The sequence below is a fragment of the Pleurodeles waltl genome, chromosome 11 (genome assembly GCF_031143425.1).
Source record: "Pleurodeles waltl isolate 20211129_DDA chromosome 11, aPleWal1.hap1.20221129, whole genome shotgun sequence".
NCBI lineage: Eukaryota > Metazoa > Chordata > Amphibia > Caudata > Salamandridae > Pleurodeles > Pleurodeles waltl.
Window position 1 is genome coordinate 894,211,368 of NC_090450.1, and position 23,164 is coordinate 894,234,531.

Genomic DNA, 23,164 nt, shown 5'->3' on the forward strand with positions numbered 1-23,164 from the left:
TATTTGCCATGCAATCTCTGTACTAATAGGGCACATCACAAATTGATCAAACAGTATTAATAAAAGAGATCCTATTTTGTGGTCATTTTTTAATGGCTGCAAATGCAGGAATGGTGGGCTGCGAGCAACAGTAGACCACCATCCCTTCATTTATTTTTACAATAAAATACATTTTTTAAAGAGAAGCTTGTCACGATTAAAGTGAATACTTTAAAATATTTTATTTTTTGGGAACACGTGCAGGAAGTGGACCACTGTCTTCCCCAGCAGTTTGACACGATTCCCCAAGTGGAAGGTGTCCCATGTTAACACCCTCTATGAGGTGCTGGTATCTTTTTAAAGATCTGTGACCACAAATTAGATCACAAATATTTTGACTCAAAAAATAAGAAAGGGACTCCTCTTTCAGACCCCTTTCATTCGGAAGCTGTAACAAAAACCCTGGATTTACAACCACTGTGTATATGACCCAAGAGAGGAAAGAGAGAAAAAAAACATGGCGAAGCGAGCATGGAGTGCATGTGGCACGAGACAGAATGTGAAAATAAAGAGAGAAAAGTAAAGTAAATAATAGAGGAAATAACGGGAAAGCAAAAAAGAAGAAGACCAGAGAAAGGAAGAAAGTATTGTTAACAAAAATAGCAACTTCCGATGCTTAGCTAGTAAACCACACACATCGGGAACACAAATATCACTGTTAAAATATAGTTTTTTACTAATATAAAAAAAAATATTAAGGCCAAAAATATAGTAACCTTTAAATAAACATATAAATAGCCAGAGATATCGCCTCAAACGACATCAACTACAATAATATCACCAAAATAATCACATTACCATTAATAAACATGAAATAACTCTTTTTTTCATTAAAACATTACAATTAACATTTAACAACATATATACCCGTTTTAAGAATAGGAAAACAGTACATCACCAAAATAAATATAAATATAACTCAATACATTACAATATGTGTTAAAAAATTCACCTAAACTACAATCATTTACGCAGCAATCTAAATGTATATAAAAATATTAATGACTGGCAAAAGCCAGTAGCTAGATATAGTTAGGACCAACTTTTCCCATACGCTAAGCATTTTTAGTTTTGCTAATAACTTTGGCAGCGTTTGACAAACCTTCATAAAACTTTCTAAATTAGTTTGCCACTCACTTTAGCTATTGTGTGGAAAGTTTTGGGGTGATTTGTGAAGCGGAGGCCAAGAAAAGGCAGGCAGGGTGTCCTAAATGCTTTTTCACCATGCAATGTCTAAAGGGATTTTGCAATTTTTAGACATGGCTACAGCCCGAAGTAATTTTGTGTAAATCTGAACAGCAAGGCCCTAATTGGCTGGCCACAGCCTGACAGGAAAGGTGCGGCTGCCAGAAGGAGGGGCGGATAACGTGCAAAAACATATAAAGCATCAGGATTCAGTTATCCTACCCCATAGGCCATATGGAGGGGTCCCTGACCCCATAAGACATATGGAGGGGTCCCTGACCCCTCATGGCCAGAAATTGTCCCAAATTGTTTTGTAGGCCGATCTGCAAATCAGTGGATCCTCCATGACACTCAGCGTGACCCCGAGTATAAAACCGTGATGGCTTCATGGATCTGATAATCAATGAAATAAAACTCCACCTACACAACAACCCCGCCCACCACATGCGGCCAAAGGCTGTGCGCAGCAAAAGACTTGAGTGCATGGTGGGGTTTGGCCACAGGGCATGGCCACAGGCCAAGCGCTGTGGTGGTTGCATTAATGTATGGTATTGATATATTACTTTACATTAAAAAAACTTAGAAATTCACTGAAAAAAGCAAAGGTTAAAGGAGGTCATAGTTAGGTGCACATTTGACCCACACACAAAACCATAGAAATTCAGCAGTTATAGTTATACTTATTTGAAGGAACTTTAACTCATGCCACTAAATAACTTTATGCCACAAGTTATAGCTTCTTAACATAAGTATAACTATTGGTATAGCTATAACTGCTGAATTTCTATGGTTTTGAGTGGGTAAAATGTGAGCCTAACTATAAAGGCCCTGTATGTAACCTTTGGGTTTGTCAGTGGAAATTATACAAACACACACATATATATGTTACCTAGTAGCCACCTCCCTGGGGCTCTAACAAAAAAGTGAGTGGGGGTCAGTTTTGGACCCCCAAGTCCCGGGGACCACCACTTCCACAGGACACTGTTCATTGGTGGGGGGGCACTTGCCCCCCCTTGAGGAGTCAATGATGGCACTGGGTACTGCAACCCACAGGACCAGCTCCTGCTATGTCCTGGGGTGCCCACCTCCAGGACATAGATGTTTGCTTTTGCTTGGTGGGAGCTGACTGCTCCTACCAAGCAAAAGCAAACAAAATCTGCTTTCTGACAATGGGATATGTCAAGCAGGTCCCACTGCCAGAAAGCAGGGTTTTCATCTTTATTCCCCGCATGTAGATATGTGTGCAGAAAAGAGAGATGAAAACATTGCTCCAGCAATGTCAACATCAGGGCAGTACGCGCTCTACGGGCGACTAGAATGCAAAAACCTAACAGTTTCAAGCTAACATAATTTATGCATTGTGCTGATATGATGTTGCTTAACCTTTTACATTGCAGAGTTTAATCTTGTTGACTTATGTTCAGCATACATATAAATACTGTTCACATGTGATGTACTGCTGCAGGCTTTCAGACTGTGTCAGGGTGTGGTCCCCTTCCAGGGCCTTCTAGAAGCTTTCCCTGCAGCATGCCTGGGTGTGGTTTGTGGGCTGGGCCAAGACTCTATATAAAGGAGCCAGCCCAGCTCCATGTGCTCACTATTTAGAGGTCCCGCTGCAGAGCAGCAGCAACTTCCTGAGCTCCTGTTCCGGTGGCCTACTTTAACCCTCCAGGCCTCGCCCTCTTTGAACTTCATTTGGTGATCCTAGATCGGGGCGGTAAGACGGAGGTCGGGCTAGATCCCCGACTCCGTAATCAAAGACGCTTGAGTTCTTGGGCCTATTCTTCACATGATAAGCGATTTGACTCTTCTGCGTGTGAATGTGCGCTTGGTCGTTTCATGGCATTTACATGTGGATACTCGAATTGGCGAAATGCGTGATTCTTTCCTCGTGCTTAATTCATTATATTCATGGTGCGCTACCATTTCTTGGCAGTTACATGGTGGCATTCGAATCTGCAAGACGCGCGATTCGTTTCTCGTGCTTAATTCATGTTATTCATTGTGCACTACCATTCCTTGGCAGTTACATGGTGGCATTCGAATCGGCAAGACGCGCGATTCGTTTCTCGTGCTTAATTCATGTTATTCATTGTGCGCTACCATTCCTTGGCAGTTACATGGTGACATTCGAATCAGCAAGACACGCAATTCGTTTTTCGTGCTTAATTCATGTTATTCATTGTGCGCTACCATTTCTTGACAGTTACATGGTGGCATTCGAATCGGCAAGACGCGTGATTCGTTTCTCGTGCTCAATTCATGTTATTCATTGTGTGCTACCATTTCTTGACAGTTACATGGTGGCCTTCGAATCGGCAAGATGCGCGATTCGTTTTCCTGTGCTTTAACCCTTGATATTCATTGTGTACTACCATCCAATGGCAGATACATGGTGGCTTACTAATCGGCAAGACGCGCAATTCGTTTTCTTGTGCTTCAACCTTTGATATTCCTTATACGCTACCATTCCTAGGCTTTTATGTGGTGGTACTCGAATCGGCAAGACGCGCAATTCTTTCCTTGTGTGTAATTCATGTTATTCATTGTACGCTACAATTTCCTGAAATTCGTTTGGTGACTTTTGAATCGGCAAGCAGCACGATTCCCTTTCTGTGTTAAAAAATCACGGTGTTCATTAGGCGCTACCATTTTAAGACATTAACTTGGTGTTTTTCGAGTTGCCAAGTTGCGTGATTTATTTCCCAAGTTTAATTTGAGTTATTCATGGTGCACAAATCATTCAATGGTATTTTCTATCTATGTGAAAATCTGCAATGTGCGCAATTCATGTTCCGGCAATTTGAGGGAACAAAAGCCAGAGTTCAAAATGTAATGTTGTGTGTTCCTAATATGTTTTCTCAAAAACCTGATTCATATGATGGTTTAGAAATCATTTAGATTTTTTCCTGAACTTCAGGCAAAGAGTGGTACTTGAATTTGAAAGTTGCATTTAACTTTTCTTGATTCCCTCACAGGTACCCAGTCGTCTTGAAGCCTAGTCATTTTAAGTCTATGCTTAGGTTGTTCATGCTTTCAGAATGACAATGTTTAAAGTCATAGTTGATATTGATTCATATGATAAAATCGTGATATTGTGTGTTCTAACCTTTTTGCTTCCTACAGGTCTCCTTCCCAGCTGTTCCCTTCCTAATCCCCTTTTCCCCACTTGGACTCTCTTAGACTCTGTGACAATTCTAATCAGAGTATTGGAGCTGTCTTGTGGTGGAAGTGTTGGGAACGTGCACAGACCCCGAGGATCTGGTGACTCTGACAGAATAGTGAGCCCACAAATTATTATCCTCCTGGTTTGTGTATGTTCTCAACATGACCACACTGGATGAGCTAGTCAAGGCTATCACTAAGCTTCAAGCAGAAGTGGTATCATCAAAAGATTTGGCAACTAGCCTAGCTGAGAGAGTGAGTCAGTTGCAGGATAAGTTAGAAAAGAAGGAACAAAATCCCCCAGGTGTGTCTTGGCCAGGTTCCTCTTCTCAGACTTCTGGAGGTAATCCGACAAACATTTCCTTAAATGTTCCTTCAGCCATTCCTCTAGCTCCCCCAGAACGCTTCTCAGGTGACCCCTTGAAAGCGCAATCTTTCCTGGTTCAAGTGAAATTACACTTCACCTGCAGACCACATACTTTCCCCGATGCCCAGTCCAAAGTAGCTTTCTTGTTATCATATCTGTCTGGAGATGCAGCTACCTGGGCCATTCCTCTTGTGCGTAAGGATAATCCTCTAATGTACAACTGGAGAAATTTTGTTCGCAAGTTTGAGCGAGTTTTTTTGATCGTAGAACTGTAACACTGTCAGCACATCGTGAATTATTAGACTTATGCCGAGGAAATCAGGACTTAGTGTCATATTTAGCCAACTTTAATCAGCTGGTCGCTGAGACATCCTGGCCTGAAGAAACACAAACACCTTGTTCTATAAGGGACTCAAAGAGGAGCTGGAAGATATCCTAGCTCAAATCGACCCGCAACCTACAGACTGTCAAGAATTGATAAACCTTGTCTTGAGGCTTGATCATCGTTTATCAGAACGAAAAGGAACACGCAAAAGGACTGAAAAATATTTCTGGCGTATTCACGATAATACAGACTCAAGAACTCCGAAAGAAAGAACGCTTGAACCGATGGAAATTGGAACCATCAGGAGACCGTTGACCCAAGTTGAAAAAGACCTACGTAGAAAGCATGGACAATGTCTCTATTGTGGACGCAAGGGTCATTTTGCCAAAGATTGTCCAATCAAACCAAAGAGCAAACGAAGTCCAGGTCAGAAGGTTGCAGCCAATGCACAAGTCGAGTCGGAAAAACTAAAGCGCCCAAGATGCAGAGAAGGGTTGCTTTTGGGTGTCACTGTGGACCCTTCACAATCTAGACATCTCAAACTGGGAATAAGAGTTCAGGTTAAGAAAAAGATGTATTTTAAGAAGGCTCTAGTCGAGTCTGGGGCTACCGGGAACTTTGTTGACGCCCAACTGGTTCATGCATGGAGGATCCCATGTATTGAAAAGAAGACCCCAGAAATCATCCAGGCAGTCGATGGAAAACTCTTTTTTTTTTTTTGTTCTCATTCAACCCCGCATTCTAAGCCACCTCTTGATCCGTACACCCTTCTCACCATCTAGATAAGAGAGAGGCTCAAGCCAGGGGGTACCATTATATCTCCCGGTCCGCTTTATCAGACAAGAGAGGTTGGAGAGCGGTGAATAATCATTGGACCATAATTAGACAGCATATTTCAGATATATCCCCCCAATTTAATAAAGGCGACCACAATTCCGCATTTGTCCTAGTGCACCGCGTGTTCAAGTCCAAGTTTGATACGTAAAAAACAGCGTTAAGCCAATTCATATACACCGGAGGGGAGTTCTTCACCCAGTTCTTGCAAATTCCATTTCTACCCAACAAGATTACATAAAACAAAAATGTAAGTATGACATTACTCACACTGCGCCTTATTCCCTCTTCCTGTAGCTGCCCAAATATAATTAGCGGGAGCGATGCAATAATCTCCCAACCCAACATAGATGATCCAATATCACAAACTTCCTCCAGGGCAATCCCAAAACATATGAACATGCGTTGCTCCAACACTACCACATTTCAAACATTTAATCGCTTCTCCTTTCTTAATCTTAGAAAGCTTCTCCGGAGAAATATAAGCTCTATGTAGAGTATAAAGATGATTCTTCGTCAACAGGGCTGGCTTCACTACTTCGTAAAGAATTGACACAGACTTCTTCCACCATCCACCAACCTTATCCCTGGGCATAAGATTACCCCACAGATCAATTGGCAGTGTAAAGTTCCCGTCTGATATTTCTACCATTTCCCAATACCAAACCGCCAACTTCTTTACAGAGACAGAGAACTCTAAAAAAGAATCCTCCAATGGATTTCCCACCCCAGACCCCCCTTAATTCCTCTTTCCCACTCTTTCATCTGCAAAAACTTCAGCCTAGACAGGGATCCACCCGTTATCCCTACTAACCCCTCCCATGAAAGCAAAGTTCCATCTCGAGATAGGTCACCCCAACTTTCTACCCCTGCCTTTTTAAATGGTAATGCTAAGATGTCTCTCTCTGGAGTACCCGGGGAATCCCAACTAGGCGCATGGTAGCTGTAATAAAAAATACCAACTCGTCGTCTTAACTGATACCAACTCTTCGCCAGCCCTTGCAGAACTTTAAACTTGATTTTTTTGAAAAACTTAGGATCGCCAAATTTGAAAAGGAAATACCTTGAGGCCCCTTTAACAGTTGAAACCATCGCCTTGTACATCACACCCACAGCTGAAGCATCAGGACATGAAAACAACATCCTTGAATTCTTAAATCAAAAGGCCCAAGCATAATATGCCAGATCTGGTAAAGCCAATCCTCCCTTTTCCCTTCTTCTACGTAATTTCTTCCAAGATATCCTTGGCCCCTTTGAACTCCAAATGAAGACGTTTATCGCCTGCTGCATTTTATCCAGATACCCTTTATGCATTGTAAGAGGGATCGCTGAAAACACAAAGTTCCATTTAGGCAAGATAAACATTTTAATGAAGTTGACCCTCCCAAGTATCGTCAAAGGGAGATGTGCCCATTTCTGCAGCATACCTTTGCACTCGGCTAACACTTTTCTTAAATTCCTTTCAACCAGCTCTTTAAGGTCATGGGTCACTAAAATACCTAAATACCGTACTTCCTGCTTACTCTGTATCGACCCTACCTCCATATTCCATTGCATAATTTCAGTTTTTCCCACATTAACCCGATATCCCGATATGCTTCCAAATTGCTCAGCCAATTCTATAACTGTATTAAAGGCCATTGATAAATTATTAGTGTATATCAAAAGATCATCTGCATATAAGGAAAAAAAAAAATCCCAGCCGTTACAGCAAAAAGAAGGGATGAGGCTATTTTGCCTAATCTTTCTAGCAAATGGTTCAATATACAGGTTAAACAAAACAGGAGACAATGGACAACCCTGCCTAGTGCCCCTAGAAATTGTGATAGGCCCTGTAAGATTCCCATTGACCAACACCTTAGCAAAAGGAGCTGTATATATCTAATCAATAACCCCACAAAACTTAGCTCTCAAGTCGGCCCGCCTTAGAATTGATTTGAAATAATTCCAGTTTACCTGGTCGAAAGCTTTCATCAATGGAAAACTCTTGACTGGAGTTCCGGTAACTCTTCAGACTGTCCCCTTGTCGGTGATTTCTGAGGATAAGAATCAAAGAAAGAAACATAAAGAGAAACTCATCCTTGACGTGATCCATGCTCCCCAGTATGGGATTATCCTTGGTTTACCATGGTTAACTCATCACAATCCAGAGATTAATTGGGCAGAACGAAAGGTCGTGTTCTCTTCATCGCTATGTAAAGAACAATGCCTCCAAAAGATTCAAGTATCAAAAGTCTGCAACTCCTACATAGCTACTGCTGCGGAGAAAGAAGTTCAATTGCCCAAACAGTATTCATCTTACGAAGATGTATTTGATGAGAAAGAAGCAGAGAACTTACCTCCTCATAGATCTTATGACTGTCAAATTCATCTAGTCCCAGGTGCGATACTTCTCAACTGTCGTGTAAATGCCCTGTCAGAACATGAAAATCAACATTTACGAAAATATCTAGATCAAATTCTTGGAGAATGGTTTCATTCGCCCTTCTAAATCTCCTGCAGCTTCTCCTTTGTTTTTTGTTCCAAAGGCGAATGAAGAACTTCAGGCTTGTATCGACTATAGGGGCTTGAACAAAGTCACCATCAAGAATAAATATCCTTTGCCCCTAATTCCGGTCTTACTGGAGCAAGTAAAGAAAGCAAAAATCTACACGAAGCTTGATCTTCGAGGTGCTTTTCATTTGGTCAGAATGAGAGATGGTGACGAATGGAAAACAGCGTTCAAGGCAAGATATGGCCTTTTTGAATACACCGTCATGCCTTTTGGTCTGTGTAATGCTCAGGCAGCATTTCAATTTTTCTTGAATGACGTTCTTAGAGAATACCTCAACATATTTGCCATATTATACATCAATGACATTTTGATCTACTCAGACAATGAAAATGAACATGTGCAACATGTTGATAAGATTCTTGCAGCCCTTCGAAAGCACTATTTATATTGCAAGCTAACCAAGTGTGAGTTTCATGTTACCACAGTTGAGTTTTTGGGAGTTATCCTTACACCTCAAGGTATGGTGATGGCAGAAAAGAAAGTAAAGGCCGTATCTTATTGGCCCACCCCAAAGACTGTTTGTGATGTACAATGTTTCCTGGAGTTTGCACATTTTTACCAGGGGTTCTTAAATCATTTCTCCCAGACAGTGGCTCCAATCACTAAGTTATTAGGAAAGAAGGAGAAATGTGTATGGTCCCCAGAAGCTGACCAAGCCTTTTCAACTTTGAAAGAAGCTTACTCCACTGCCCCAGTCTTGACTCATCCTGACGCGGATCGACCCTTCATAGTGGAAGCTGATGCTTCAGATGTGGCAATAGGAGCAGTCTTGTTGCAACGAAACAAGGACACTGGTCAACTTCATCCTGTAGCTTACATGTCTCGGAAGTTGAATGAAGCCGAACAGAACTATGTCATTGCTGAAAAAGAGCTTCTGGCGATTTGTGACGCCTTTAAAGAATGGAGACATCACTTGTTGGGTGCCAAATACACTGTCACGGTATATACTGATCATCGCAATCTTCAGTTCATGAGTTCCGCCAGACTTTTGACTCCTCGGCAATTACGCTTGATGCTGTTTTTTGCCAAATTTGATTTTGTGGTAACCTTCCGGCCTGGTAAAGACAATCGCAAAGCTGACGCCTTGTCCCACCAAGAGTCTACCACGTTGCCTGCAGTTCAAACCTCCAGAGCTATCATTGCTCCCGACAAAGTCCTATGTATCATAAAAACTGAACATTTCTTTCAATACATCCGCAGTTCTTTCACTGTGGAGAAATGGCAGACATGGGCCCAAGCAGATCCAAAAAGGTCAATCAAACAAGGATTACCTTTTCATGACGCTCGTTTGTTCGTGCCCACTACCAAACTTCGTAAGATAGTGTTTCATTGGTTGCATGTTATACCTACGGCAGGTCATCCAGGTACTCCTAAAACTCTTGAATTAATCCAACGCTATTTTTGGTGGCCTACCCTAACAAAAGATGTAAAAGCGATGGTAAACAACTGCGAAGTCTGTGCTCGCACTAAAACGAGTCATTCAAAACCGAAAGGGTTGTTGTATCCACTCCCAACCCCAAGTCATCCGTGGGAGCACATTTCTTTAGACTTTATCAACGGTCTACCAGTGGTTCAACAACATTCAGTAATTCTGGTGGTAGTAGATAGTCTCACGAAATGTGGACATTTCATTGCCTGTAAGAAATTGCCCACCTCCAGTAAACTGGCAACTATTTTACTGAATAGAGTGGTTCGTTATCATGGACTGACAAAAATGATCCTCTCCGATCAGGGGTCGCAATTTGCCTCCAATTTCTGGAAGACATGTTGTAAAACACTCCAAGTGACATCTGCGCTATCTACTAGCCACCATCCTCAAAAAGATGGTCAAATGGAGAGACTAAATCAGACTTTGAAGCAATACCTACGCTCTTACGCTGAAAAGGCACTTCATTCTTGGACATCAATGCTCTGGTTAGCTGAGTTAGCCTACAATAACTCATTCCACACTTCTACTGGTGTTACACCTTTTTTTGGCTTGTTTGGCTATCATCCTAACACCTTTCCCATCACAATCCCTCAAGAAAGTTCTCTAACTCCAGCAGTGTCAGAAACAATTCAACATTTGTATAAAACTCAGACATTGATTCAACAGCATTTAGAAAAGGCCAAACAAAAATACAAAAAGCATTATGACAAAACACATTGTGAGGGACCGCAGTATCAACCAGGTGATAAAGTGTGGCTTTCCACAAAACACATAGACTTCAAGAAGAAGCACATGTTCAACCCCAAATTCATAGGTCCTTACACTGTCCTTCAGCAAATCAATCGTTATGGCCCTGAAAGTAACTTATGGGTTTCCGCATCTGATATCCATGCTCCAGTACTTGTGAGGCGTTTTCATCGTCTCAATCCAGACAAACCAGGCCCTAGAGCGCGTCTGGGAGAGGGGAGTACTGTCAACATCAGGGCAGTATGCGCTCTACGGGCAACTAGAATGCAAAAAACCTAACAGTTTCAAGCTAACATAATTTATGCATTGTGCTGATATGATGTTGCTTAACCTTTTGCATTGCAGAGTTTAATCTTGAAGACTTATGTTCAGCATACATATAAATACTGTTCACATGTGATGTACTGCTGCAGGCTTTCAGACTGTGTCAGGGTGTGGTCCCCTTCCAGGGCCTTCTAGAAGCTTTCCCTGCAGCATGCCTGGGTGTGGTTTGTGGGCTGGGCCAAGACTCTATATAAGGGAGCCAGCGCAGCTCCACGTGCTCACTATTCAGAGGTCTCGTGCAGAGAAGCAGCAACTTCCTGAGCTCCTGTTCCGGCAGCCTACTTTGACCCTCCAGGCCTCGCCCTCTTTTCACTTCATTTGGTGATCCTAGATCAGAGCGGTAAGACGGAGGTTGGGCTGGACCCTCGACTCTGTAATCAAAGACGCTCGAGTTCTTGGGCCTATTCTTCACATGATAAGCGATTTGACTCTTATGCATGTGAATGTGCTCTTGGACGTTTCATGGTATTTACATGTGGATACTCAAATCGGCGAAACGCGCAATTCTTTCCTCATGCTTAATTCATGTTATTCATTGTGCGCTTCCATTTCTAGGCAGTTACATGGTGGCATTCGAATCAGCAAGACGCGCGATCCGTTTCTCGTGCTTAATTCATGTTATTCATTGTGCGCTACCATCCCATGGCAGTTACATGGTGGCTTACAAATCGGCAGGACGTGCAATTCGTTTTCTTGTGCTTCAACCTTTGATATTCATTATGCGCTACCATTCCGAGGCTTTTATATGGTGGTACTTGAATCTGCAAGACGCACGATTCTTATCTTGTGTGTAATTTATGTTATTCATTGTACGCTACCATTTCCTGACATTCGTTTGGTGACTTTTGAATCGGCAAGCAGCGCGATTCCCTTTCTGTGTTCAAAAATCACTGTGTTCATTCAGCGCTACCATTTTAAGACATTTACTTGGTGGTTTTCGAGTTGGCAACTTGCGTGATTTATTTCCCGAGTTTAATTTGAGTTATTCATGGTGCACAAATCATTCAATGGTATTTTCTATCTATGTGAAAATCTGCAATGTGCGCAATTCATGTTCTGGCAATTTGAGGGAACAAAAGCCAGAGTTCAAGATGTAATGTTGTGTGTTCCTAATATGTTTTCTCAAAAAACTGATTCATATGATGGTTTAGAAATCATTCAGATTGTTTCCTGAACCTCAGGCAAAGAGTGGTACTTGAATTTAAAAGTTGCATTTAACTTTTCTTGATTCCCACACAGGTACCCAATCGTCTTGAAGCCTAGTCATTTTAAGTCTATGCTTAGGTTGTTCATGCTTTCAGAATGACAATGTTTAGAGTCATAGTCTAATATTGATTCATATGATAAAATTGTGATATTGTGTGTTCTAACCTTTTTGCTTCCTACAGGTCTCCTTCCCAGCTGTTCCCTTCCTAATCCCCTTTTCCCCACTTGGACTCTCTTAGACTCTGTGACAATTCTAATTAGAGTATTGGAGCTGTCTTGTGGTGGAAGTGTTGGGAACGTGCACAGACCCCGAGGATCTGGTGACTCTGACAAGCAACCAGGAAGCTGCAGCTTAAAGCAGCTCCTTGGTTGCTGGAGAAATGCCAACTCCTGCAGGAGGCGGGAGCTGGCTTGGACCACTGGGGGGGCTTGAGGCTCCCCCCACAGTCCCATTTAGCCCAAAAGGGCTACAAATGAGATATAAGGCACCATAGGTGCCAATGTATCATATTGCTTATGTGTGATATTTTCATAATTTTAGTGTAATTATCAGTGACATTCAACAACTATCTGTGACACTTTCTCACAAGCAAAATCAAGCAATGAAGATGAGGGAAACATGTAAATATAAGAAATTACACCAACTTGAGCAATGAGAAAGTCTAAGAAGATCTTAAAACAGCTGCAAAGTACCACAAATTGAGTGCACAAACCTAGTTCCCAGTTTACTTTGCCCCATGATGTGCTAAAAGTAAATTGCTATGTATTGGAGAAGGTGCTAGTAGCCAAACACTCTAGGCACCCAACCCCGGGCCAAGCACAGCCTTCGGATGTGTGCTGTGGGGTTTGGACACAGAGGCATTTCTCAATGTGAATTCCAGAGAAATCACCCATTCTTTGCCTTGGATAAGTTCAATACATTGGGATGATTTCAGTGAAATAGGCATTGGTGCCAGAATGGATCCTCACCTTTTAATTTATCCAAGAGGAGTCCATAGTTTTGTGCAAAATGACCAGCCAATTAAAGTATTTTCTACTGGCTAAATACAAAGTGCTACCTTGTGAGTTAAATGTTTAGTGCACATTCTACTCTACTGCTGCATAAAGGATGATGAGGTAATGCCTCCACTGACCATGTCTGGTGTAATTTTGGGAATGTGACTGTTCCTCGAGCATCTTCCTACTGAAACCTGTACTAACTTGAATCCTCATATAGAGAACATGGCAGTACTACAAAGCGTTACACTGCCATCAGCAAAGTTACTTCCTCTTAATAATTTAAAGTAAGTGCTACTTTGTGTGGTGGAGATGTGGTCATAATCCTCTGCACGACAAAATCTTGTGAGGCCTTTTGGTAAGCTGTCCAACAAGCTGGAAAAAGGTGGGAAGAAAAATGCATACCAGTAAGGTATACAGGACAGGGCCAGACATGCAAAGCTTTGAGGTCATTTTGCACATTTGCATACTGGTAGTATTTCTATGGATGAAGGATTGACTTTGCTATCACCAGGAGAGCACAGGAAACATCCCGCTCCTCACAGTCACCAATTAAGAGATTGTCCTCCAATGGAACAAAAGTATTGGGGCTAGAATGGATCCTCGCCTGCTTATTTTTCCAAGCCTAGTCCACAGTTTTGTGCAAAACTGTTGACTCTAATAGACAATGGGCAGAGCCTCAGTTCCATTTTGGTATCATTGCTCCCACATGCAGAGAACAGCAAAAAATACTGGTTGAAGTGCTTGACTACTGGTTGAAGTGCTGGCAGCCAATCAGATCTAACATGGGATCTGTCGGATCCACAGAGGATCCATGGGCCACATGTACGTAGCATTTTGTACGTCTCAAACGGTGAATCAGGCCGTTCCCTTCCTAATTGCGAGTCGCAGTCCCATGTATGATTATTTTGTGAACGCGAATGCCGTCGCAAAACAATCGCAGTTAGCCCCAGTTTCAAACTGGTGCAAATCCATTCGCAAACGGGTAGGGGTCCCCATGAGACCCCTTCCCCTTTGCGAATGGCACTGAAAACATTTTTTCAGAGCAGGCAGTGGTCCGCTCTGAAAAAATGAAACAAAAACGTTTCATTTTTTGTTTTTGAAATGCATCTTGTTTTCCTTTAAGGAAAACGGGCTGCATTTAAAAAAAAAACTGCTTTATTTAAAAGCAGTCACAGGCATGGTGGTCTCCTGTCTCCGGCAGGCCACCATCCCTGTGAGGGCGGCCATTCCCAAGGGGGTCGCAAATTGTGACCTACCTCATGAATATTCATGAGGTAGTTTATTTGTGACCCACTTGCGAATCGCAAACAGTGCCATTAACACTGTTGAACATAAGGTTTTGCGACTCGCAAATTGTGAGTCACTCTGACACGCAGTTTGTGCATCGCAAATCCTGTATTTCGTTCATGCGGCCCCATGTCCCTAGATAACTATATTTTCTTTCTTTTAATAACTCTAAAACTATTGAACATATTTACACCAAACCACAAAAAAGGGTTCCTTCTGGATCAAGTGCTAGCTTTCTGCCAAACTTGGTGTAATTCCATCCATCACTTTGGGCTGTAGTTGTGTTTAAAATCCCTATGGGAAATTGAATGGGGTAAACGTGTTTTGGCCCCCCCCCTTTTTCTCTGCCCCCGCTTGATGAATCACCCTGAGTGGCGTACTAATGTTCAAAATTTCATGACGATTTGTCAAAGTTATTGACCAAACAAAAAACGCTTCCCTATGGGAAGTAGGTCCATAACCTGCCAGAAGAAAATGCCATAAGGTTATATATATATATAGGTAACCGAAAGGGCATGTTCATGGCCAAAACACGTTACACTGTAGCCTCGTGCTGAATAAAGATTTACAAGATTGGAGTCCTCCGTGTGTCAGAGCCTGTTATTGTATAGTTATACAGGTTGTGGGATCATACATATATTCAATGAAAAAAACAAAGGTTATAGGGATGTTATAATTCTGAATGTACTTGTACAAAACCATAGAAATTTAGCAGTCATAGTTAGAGTTCTTTCAAGTAAGCATAACTGGCGCCCTGAGGTAACTAAAACTTGAGCCCTTACCATGCCAATTTTCTTATCAATAATGGTATTACAAACATTACAGTGATATCAAAGATGCCATACAAGATTTCACCAATGACATAATATGTGGAGCAATTAGCTGAGCATGGTATAGTTACCTTATGGCACAAGTTATAGTTACTTGAAAGGACTCTGACTATAACTGCTGAATTTCTATGGCTTTGTACTAGTAAATTCCGAATCTAACTATAACATCCTTGTAACCTTTGTTTATTTCAGTGAATTTCTATGATTTTTTAACACAAAGTAATTTTAATTACTATATGTTATTCCAACCTCCACCCGCACGGCCTTTGGCCTTGCAGCCAAGCCCTTATAACCACCCACACCAGGCATGGCCTTTGGCCATGCACAGCAAAGGATGGCCACAGGGCCAGTCTCTGTCAGTGGATGTGTGAGCGTCTGAGTGGGTCTGAAACTGGGTGAATGAGTCTATGAGTGGGTCTGAGTGGGTGCATGACTGTCTGAGTAGGTCTGAAAGTGGGTGAGTAAATCTATGAGTGGGTCTGAGTGGGTGCATGAGTGTCTGAGTGGGTGTGTGAGTGGGCGCATGAGCCTCTGAGTGCATGTATGAGTGAATGAATTAGTGTATGAATGAGTCTGTGGTTTTCCTTCCAAATGTTTCCATAATCATGAATATTTTGTAAATAATTCACTAAAATTTGTGAATTGTCGTGAATATTGCACACTGTGACACTGTGACACAAAATTATATCAAATCCATAATTTGCCCCTTAAACACACTTGTATCACACCATGCACAGTTATGCCACTTTCAATTTCAATTTGTACCCCAGGGGACCGTGTCCCACGAAATAAAATGGCAGTCACAACATTCTAGTCAGGTTGTAGTCAGCCAATTGCAATGCTTCTTTTCACATGTCTACTCATGAATATTTGCGAATGTTGTCATTAATCGCGGCAAGAGAACTAGAGATTAATTTGTCCTTAAATATCTCCTAAACTACTGAACAGATTTACATCAAATGACAAAAAGCACAATCTGCATACCGGCAGCTAGCTTTCTGCTAAATTTCCGTCCAGTGGTTCAGGCTGTAGACGTGTTGACAGGTTCTATGGGAATTAGCATGTGAAACGCAACATTCTTTGAGCCCCCTTTTTGTCAGCTCCCGTTGAAGGATCACCACGAAACGTCCCATGAACAACAAGAATCACTGGGCCACTTTTTTGGGGATAATTTTGTGAAAATTTGTCAAACAGTGCCAAAGATATAGGTAAGTCAAAAACACTTTTTCTATGGAAACATGGTCCTAACTGTAACTGTCTACTGGGGACTGCCAGTAGGTAAATAAATATATATATATATATATATATATATATATATATATATATATTTTTCCTAATAGCGATTCACTATTAGGAAATCGCAAACTCCAATGTACTACAGTGTCTCAGACACTGTTTGTGATTTCCAAATGGGTTTGCAAGGGAACTGCTGCATTAATGTTCACCGGGAAGGTGGCCTGCTGGGGTTAGCAAACAAACATGTCTGTGATTGCTTTTTAAATAAATCAATTTTCTTGAAAAATGCAGCCCGTTTTCCTTAATAGAAATTGGGATTCATTTGTCGCGTAGGCTCTCATTATCCTAATGAGACTACTGGATTTTGAGCGGCAAGATTGTTCACAGTGTGGAGGACTAAGTCTGACCCACAGTGAAGGACCCTTGTCACTCTAAATCCAGGTTTTGCTCCTGCTAACTAGCAGTGCCTCATCTCTTCCAAAGGGAAGAGACAATTGGGCAGCCGAGAGCATTACATCTTAGCACTTCCCAGGGAAGTCGTGCTTACTCAGGTCCCAACCGGTTCTCTCATTCACAGTATGGTCTCACATAGAAATGACAAAGGCAGTTTAAGTTTTAAAGATTGGTTTAATAAAACGACTTCATTTTAGATAGCAAAGCGTGAGCTGCAACAACCAGAACTACACAACACTGTAGGATTAAAATAGTAACGATGAGAGTGAAGCACAAGAATAAAGCTATGCTAGTGCCGCTAAATTACGTTCTCTCTAAGTTATATTTCGAGCACAGCATGTGAAGCTCTAAGCCTGCCTTTCAGGTTCCCCCGGGAGGACATCAACCCTCATACCTGAGTAACGGCCTGTAATCTGCATCAGCATCTACAACGGGGCAGTCAGCATCTAGTTGTAGGTTCCTGGCCGGAATCTCCCTCTGACGTGTACTAGGACTAGTAAGTGTTTTTATAACTAACACACAGATGTTCTAAGAAAATGTCCCTACGTAAGGATGTGTATTTTCTATGAATACTGGAGACTAAACTTCTACCACGTTTACCGGCAATGTACCAGACTGTAGCCTTGACTGAAGGGCGATCAAGAATGCATTATTTGAGAACACAGTGCTGAACTGAGCTAAACAGTGTGATAGATGGAAATTAAAACACAACCGTAAAACTGGTTATCGTAAAATAACAGTACAAGGCTAAATAAAATGTATCTAGGGCAAAGTGCACAGCGGCCTAGTACGTTAAACTAACGTGCATGAAGCTATATTAAAAATGGCTACACTGCACATTACAAAAAAAAAAAGTTTCTTTTCATTTTTCAAGAGTAGGCAGTGGTCTGTGGGACAACACTCTGCAAAAGCAAAATGAGATTTGGTAACAAGTTACAGAATCACATTTTGCCTTTTGTTCATGGCAAAAAGTATTTTATCAGTCCCAAACAGACTGATGGGCTGTTTGCAACTGGTAAAATGCTTCATACATCTGGCCCCAAGTTTCTATAATTTTGACTTGGCTATATCTTTGGCGCAGTTTGAAGATTCTTCATGAAATTTTCCAAAAACAAGTGTGCCCAAGGGTCTTGTTATGAGTGGAAAGTTCTGGGCTGGTCCATCAAGTGGGGGCCAAGTAAAAGGCGGTCAATAAAAGTGTGTTTCCCCCTTTTAATCCCCATGGAGATTTTGAACACAACTACAACCCTAACCACTGGTCAGAATTACATCACATTTTGCAGAAACGTAGCTTTTGGTTCAGAAAGCATGACTTTTGTTATTTAGTGTAAATCTATTCAGTAGTTTAAGAGAAATTAAAGGAAACCCAAATTTGTACACCTAGGGTCATGGTGACTATCGGCAGTCTTGTGCTATGATCTTCAACCAGGAAGTGTTGCAGGAATTATGGGACTCGGATGACTTTTCATATGCAAATCAAAAAAATAAACACAAAGAAAGAAAAGGGAGCAGGGTAGGAATACCCTAACCCACTAGCCATGGTGCAGGGGTCCCCCTGGGACCCTGCCATGGCAAAAAAGCATTTTTTTCAAAATTCATAGCAACATTTGCTAATATTTGCAAATTATACCATGAATCTAACATTTTTTGCTTTTCATTTTGGGACCGGTCCTGGGGGTATGGTACGTTATACAAATAAGGAGGGGGGCACACTTTGTCTGCCTCCTAGAGCTCAAAAAAGCCCTGAGGACCACCACCTCCCCACAGCTACATTTCACAAATATGCAGTGGGCCACACGGACTGGCCCAGGGACCATCACCTCCCAAAGGCAAATAAAATATGATTGTGGGGGGCCGCACAGACCTCCCCTATACCCTGGGGACCACTACCTCACTGGGGCCTTTTCAATTTTTAAATAAGGGGAGGGCTTCGTGGCAACCCTCCCAGGCCTCTTACAGCTGTAGGGACCACCACCACCCTGGGGCCAGTCCTTGCATAACAAAGGAGGGGGGCATGGGGCCCCCCTCATGGAGTCATTTATGGCCCTGAGGACTGTCAGCCCCCCAGGGCTGTCTCCTGCTATCTCCTGAGATGTTGAGCCTTGGGAGGTAGCTATTTGCTTTTGCTTGGCAGGAGCTGAAACAGCTACCATCAAGCAAAAGCAAACACTCCACTTTCAGCAAACAGGAGCTGTCAAAATGCTCCAGCCTGCGGGAAGCAACATTTTCAACACTCTCCCTACCCGCAGACATGGGGCAGGGAAAAAGATGAAAGTATTCTTCCTGCATGCAGGGAGCTGCATTTTCAGCAGCTCCCTCTGTGCAGGAGCAATGCCGACTCCCGCAGGAGGCGGGGAGCCGGCTGGGACCACAGGGGCCTTGAACTCCCCCTGTGGTCCTCAACAAATAAAAAACAAATAACTAATCCTGCCCTGCGTATTTATGGTACATTAATACACAGAGCAGGATTCATTCTGCCACAAAGCTCATTTTTCAGAAATGTCCCTAGGCCAGGCTTTGCTGCCAACTCGTGCAATGCGTGGACAAAGGCTGTGTGTGGCATGGGGTTGGGTGGTTATAGGGGGTTGGCTGTAGGACCTTCATCCATGCGCTGTGGTGGTTGGTTTAACGCAAAGTAATTAAAATGACCTTACATTAAAAAACCCATAAAGTTCACTGAACAAAATAAAGGTTACAGGGATATTATAGTTAGGAAATTTAATTTAACAAACATAGAAATTCACTTAAAAAAACAAAGCTTACAGGGACATTATAGTTAGGCTCACCTTTTAAACTTACAAAACAATAGAAATTCAGCTGTTGTAGTTAAGGCTATTTCAAGTAAATATAACTTGTGACATCGCAATGTACTTGCTAATTACCCCATATATTAGAGCACTCATGACATCTTTTATAGCATCACTGATCATATCACTGTCACATTTGCAATAACATTAGTGATGAGAAATCTGTGTGTTACAATTGGGGTCTTTGGTTGGCAGTCAGTTTCCACTCTGTCCAAGCAGTGACTGTCACTCTAGTCAGGGCAATGGAGATACACCCTTAGATAACTTCTGCTCACCCCCTTGATAGCTTGGCACAAGCTGTCAGGCTTATCTCAAAGGCAAAGTGTAAAGTATTTGTATCAGCACACACAGTAATACAGTGAAAACACTACAAAATGGACACCACACCTTTGTAGAAAAATAGGTAATAGTTACCTAAATCAAACAAGACCAAAACAACAACAATCCAACATACACAAGTCAAGATATGAATTTTCAAAAGAATAAGAGTCTTCCTTTAAGAAAACAATGGAAACAATGACTTTATACAAGGTACCTGGTTTGCGTCAAAAATAAAGCAGCACGTGTGAGTGTGCATCGGAAAAGTCCGCGATGCGTCGATTCTTTACTCACAAATGAGGCCGCGTGTCATTTCTTCTCCGGTCGAGTAGGCGATGCGTTGTTTTTCTCCCTCACAAGAGAGTGAATTCCGGACAGGGCACCTTGGAACTGCGTAGGTTCATGATGACTTTGACGCCCAGCAATGATGTGTGTGAAATCCGGTCGCACGGTGTTGGAAAACCACACTGAGTGGGGTATGCATCACTATCAGCAGCCGCAAGTCGGTGTTGAGTCGTTTCTCTAGCTGTGATGTGTCGATCTCCCAGCTGCTATGAAGGTGGAGCATTGATTTCAGCCACGAAGCGGGTGGCGCCTCACTTATCAGCTGCGTTGCAGGTGGTGTGTCGAAAACATCCCTGCACTGTGTTCTGTGCATGGATTTCAGTCTTTGTTCTGACAACTTCACCTTTCAAGGGTCCCGGGACCACTTGGGGCACCCTTGGCAGGGCAGGAGTCTCAGCAGAGAGTCCAGGTGCTGGCAGAGGAAGTCTTTGATGGCCCTGAGACTTCAAAACTGGAGGCAAGCTCAGTCCAAGCCCTTGGGGATTCTCTTCAAGCAGGAATGCACAACAAAGTCTAGTCTTTGTCCCCTTTCACAGCAACTTGGGCTAGCCCAAAAAATCACAGTCACAGGCAGCACTTCTATTCAGCTCTTCAACTCTTCTCCTTGGTAGAGGTTCCTCTTGAATCCAGAAGTGATCTAAAAGTCTGGGGTTTTGGATCCACTACTTATACCTCTTTCTGTCTTTGAAGTAGACAAACTTCAAAGGAAAGTCTCTGTTGTTCACAAGATCCTGCCTTGCCCAGGCCAGGCCCCAGACCCAGGGGGTTGGAGACTGCATTGTGTGAGGGCAAGCACAGCCCATTCAGGTGTTAGTTACCACTCCACTCTCCACTCTAGCTCCCTCAGCTCATCAGGATATGCAGGCTACACCCCTGCTCCCTTTGTGGCACTGTCTAGAGGAGGTTCACAAACAGCCCAACTGTCAGTCTGACCCAGGCAGGTAATCCACAAACAGGGAGAGTCACAGAATGGTTCAAGCAAGAAAATATCTACTATCTAAAAGTGTCATTTTCAAACTAGCAATCCAAAAAACAACTTCACTCGAAGATGTATTTCTAAATTGTGAGTTCAGCGATCCCAAACTCCATATTTCAGTCTGCTCTCAAAGGGAAACTGCACTTTAAGGATATTTGAAGGCAGCCCCATGTTAACCTGTGAGAGATATAAGTCTTGCAACAGTGAAAAACGAATTTGGCAGTATTTCACTGTTAGGACATGTAAATCACATTAGTACTTGTCTCATCTTTAACATACACTGCACCCTGTCCATGGGGCTGCTTAGGGCCTACCTTAGGGGTGCCTTACATGTATAAAAAGGGAAGGCTTAGTCCGGTAAGTGGGTACACTTGCAAAGTCAAATTGGCAGTTCAAACCTACACACACAGACACTGCAGTGGCAGGTCTGCGCCAAGTTTACAGGGCTACTCATGTGGGAGGCACAATCAGTGCTGCAGGCCCACTAGCAGCATTTGATTTACAGGCCCCGGCACCTCTAATGCACCTTACTAGGGACTTACTAGTAAATCAAGTTTGCCAATCATGAAAAAGCCAATTACACATGTAATTTCACATAAGGAGCACTTGCACTATAGCACTGGTCAGCAGTGGTAAAGTGCCAAGAGTCACACCAACAGGGTCCAGCACACAGCAACAACCTGGGAAGCAGAGGCAACAAGTTAGGGGAGACCACACCAAGGATGCCACGTTGAACACGGTACATGACGGGGGTGGGCGTTATAGTTACCTTAGGGCACGAGTTATAGTTACTTGAAAAAGCTCCAACTATAACAGCTAATTTTCTAAGGCTTTATACGTTTGAAATGTGGCCCTAACTATAACGTCTCCAGTGAATATATATATATATATATATATATATATATATATATATATATATATATATATATATATATATATTTTCATCCTTGGTGTGGTCTTCCTTAACTTTTTGCCTCTGTTTCCTAGGTTGTTGATGTGTGCTGGACTCTGATTTTGCTGCTTTTGTTACCCTGGGCAATTTACCACTGCTAACCAGTGCTAAAGTGCAAGTGTTCCTTTACAAAATGTGTATGTAATTGGCTTATCCATGATTGGCATATTTGATTTATTAACAAGTACTCAGTACAGTGCACTAGGGGTGCCCAGGGCCTGTAAATCAAATGCTACTAGTGGGCCTGCAGCACTGGTTGTGCCACCCACATTAGTAGCTCTGTAATCAGGTCTCAGACCTGCCACTGCAGTGTCTGTGTGTGCAGTTTTAACTGTAAATTCGACTTGGCAAGTGTACCTACTTGCCAGGCCTAAACCTTTCCTTTTCTTACATGTAAGACACCCCTAAGGTAGGCCCTAGGTAACCCCAAGGGCAGGGTGCAGTGTATGGTTAAGGAAGGAATTATAGTAATGTGTTTTATATGGCCTGACAGTGAAATATTGCTAAATTCGTTTTTCACTGATGCAAGGCCTGTCCCTCTAATAGGTCAACAAGGGGACTACCTTTAAATCTGATTAAAGTGTAGATTCCCTTTGGGAGTGGATGGACATGTGAAGTTTGGGGTCTCTGAGCTCACAATTTGAAAATACATCTTTTAGTAAAGTTGATTTTGAGACTGTGTGTTTCAAAATGCCACTTTTAGAAAGTGAGCATTTTCTTGCTTATGCCATTTCTGTGACTCTGCCAGTTTGTGGATTCCCTGTCTGGGTCAGTTTGACAGCTGGG